The sequence below is a fragment of the Alosa pseudoharengus genome, unplaced genomic scaffold, assembly GCF_046254945.1.
Source record: "Alosa pseudoharengus isolate Yale_2024_CS ecotype anadromous, Long Island Sound unplaced genomic scaffold, YU_APseudo_1.1 YU_APseudo_1.1_scf_12, whole genome shotgun sequence".
NCBI lineage: Eukaryota > Metazoa > Chordata > Actinopteri > Clupeiformes > Clupeidae > Alosa > Alosa pseudoharengus.
This window is the reverse complement of record NW_027468587.1, coordinates 36947847-36950705: the sequence shown is the minus strand read 5'-3', so window position 1 is coordinate 36950705 and position 2859 is coordinate 36947847.

Sequence of the window (2859 nt, the reverse complement as noted above, 5' to 3'; positions counted from 1 at the left end):
TCTCTCCTCTCTCTTTCTCGGACTCTTTTTTGTCTCTTCAACATACACAGCTCTTCTCATTTCCATCACAATGCCGTGCACATAAATGCAAGTCTGACGAAAAAGCATCAACTGTGAAATTCATTCATGCTTCTTTATCAACAACCACAATTAAACTTAGACTGCAATTTGCATTTTTTATCTGTCTGTGAATAATATAATGAATCATTTTTTTTTTCAGAGAATGTATTCCTTTAAAAGGATTAATTAACTGGTTGGATCAAGAGCAATCTATCTTAATAGTGCAGTACACAGTACAGTGCATTTATACTCTATAAATGTGATGAGTGTGTGTGTGTGTGTGTGTGTTTGAAAGATTGTGTTGTCTGTTTAAACAAAGAAAGAGGGGGAGGGCACATATGGAGTAGCCCTGCTGAGCTTCTATGGCACTCAATCACATCCTTGCCTATCAGTCTCTACCAGTCCAAGGAGACACTCACACACATGCATACACTTGAACACACAGGCATACACACACACACACACACACACACATTGTTACACTTACACATGCACAGAGAGAGAGAGAGAGAGAGAGAGAGAGAGAGAGATGGCAACAAAAGACCATTCTAACAAAAGTAAATTGCATATTGGTTCATATTATAATACTCTATCAACATACAGTATGCACGTATTAGTCTGCATTACTCACTGGTGTTACCAGGCTATATTCGGCATCTGAAATAGTTGGTCTGTTCATTGTGAATTCAAATGCTTTAGCTTAATGAGCACTCACTCACTAAAACTCACCATAAGTCAACAGCAGTGTGTGTGTGTGTGTATTTGTGTGTGTGTGTGTGTGTGTGTGTCCACATCTGCATAATTAGGTTGCAAGATATACTGGAAGCATGTGCACTTTTCGTGCTAATTGCCTATTGCTAAAGAATTGATGGACACTTTTTCAGTCTATCACTCTCACACACACACACAGCCACACAGCCGCTGACTGATGGGCAATTTTATGGATTTCTCTAGGGCAGCAGATTCTCCAGAGAAAACTTTTACCACAGGTAAATGTACACACACACACACACACAAGCCATCAATTCCTTTTGAGCTCAAACACTCAAGCAAGCCCATTAAAGGAAATGTGCAACGGGCAGTGTCTTAGGACGTATCAGTGTGAATAATACAGTGAAAAATACAGAACAACGAAAGAGAGGGAAATGTGGAGAAGAGAGAAAATAGGGTTAGAGGGTTAAAATAATGCAATAGAAGAATATTTCCAAACAGAATATTTCTGAATATCTTCCTGGGAGATATTGCGTAAACAATGGAATGTACACAATTTCTTACAGATATGGATTCACTGGTTTCTTTCAGGCCTTTACAAATCATATGATTCTCCCTTCACCTGTCTGATTCCCTGTAAATCTCACCATTGCCCCATTCTGTTCATGAGGGAGAAGGCGCCATAAAGAGAAGGTGACATGTTGTTTAATGACTCTCATAATGTCACAACTGTCAAAAGCCCTTCAATCATTCAAGCTGAGGCGGAAAAAAATAAAATTGAAAGCTGTTTTGCACTGATGTGTGATTCTAGTCACACCAAGGGAGCCCATTTGGGAACCAATACACAGAGGTAGAACTTGAAAGAGGTAGATAATTCCACCAGTAATGTACCAATGACATGGCACTTAGTAAATAATATATTTCATTTTATAGTCCGCTTGTGACTGCCTGTATTGCCTGTGTTAAACATGCTTGTGGCTGTATTCAGAAACATCTTCACTGTAGTGGATCATTGGGGAAAATAAGACATTTTTATCTTTCAATTTTGATAAGGATCCAGTGAAATATGTGATATTGTATTGTATTATTTGTATACCAGTATATCATGGCACTACTTTCTTTTGTTTTTGGTCTATCACTGATATCAAACCATAACGTGATGGAATCACTGCCTGATTTCCTTTTTAGTCAGTCAAGGAGTACAACTGTGTCTGGAGGTGGAAGATATATGGCCACAGACCCCATGGTCCCTGTTGACCTATTACTGTAAACTGCCTGGCTGAGTGTGCTGAGAACAGCACATAATGGATACATCACACAAAGAGAGATTTCCCTAGAAATCCCAGTGCATTGTTAGAAAAAATAGCCAGTGTGTTACTCATACATACATTATATGCATCAATCCTCATGAAAGACTAGACTATTGTAGCTGAATTACTTTTCTTTTTTAAATCAAGCTATTTCATTGTGCTTCATGTAGCTAGAAAAGAACAGTAAGCATAACTGCTAAATGGCCTCACATTACTGTACCCGACTGTTGCAAGGACAATCTGACAATTTTATCTGAGGTAATGCTGATGTTTTATCAGGGCTATTCATAGTATGTGTTCATAAATATCTATCTTAATACAATATACAATATCCAGCAGTCCTGTATACTTTAATAATAATGATGATAATAATAATAATAATAATAATACATTTATCTTTTATTGCACTTTTAAAGACACTCAAAGGCGCTTTACAGTTGTATACATAGGTTTAACAAACAGACAAGGTACATAGACGACAGGGTTACATAAACAGAGAAAAGAAAACACACAGGTCCTATGACAAAGCAGAGGACAAAGCGGGAGGGGGCAGCAGCTGAGAAGGCCCTGTGGGCCCAGGTCTGGAGTGTAGTCCTGATGGGCTTGAGTGTGTTGGCATCGACGGACCTGAGGCAGTGGGCGGGAGTGTGGTGGAAACTACTTACAGTACATCACTGTAAAATGTCAACAGATAGGCTACAGTAAAGTATAGAAAGTTGGTTTTCCTGGTAGTGATTGATCAATTTATTTATTTAATTTGAGAAAAAATAACTGATTA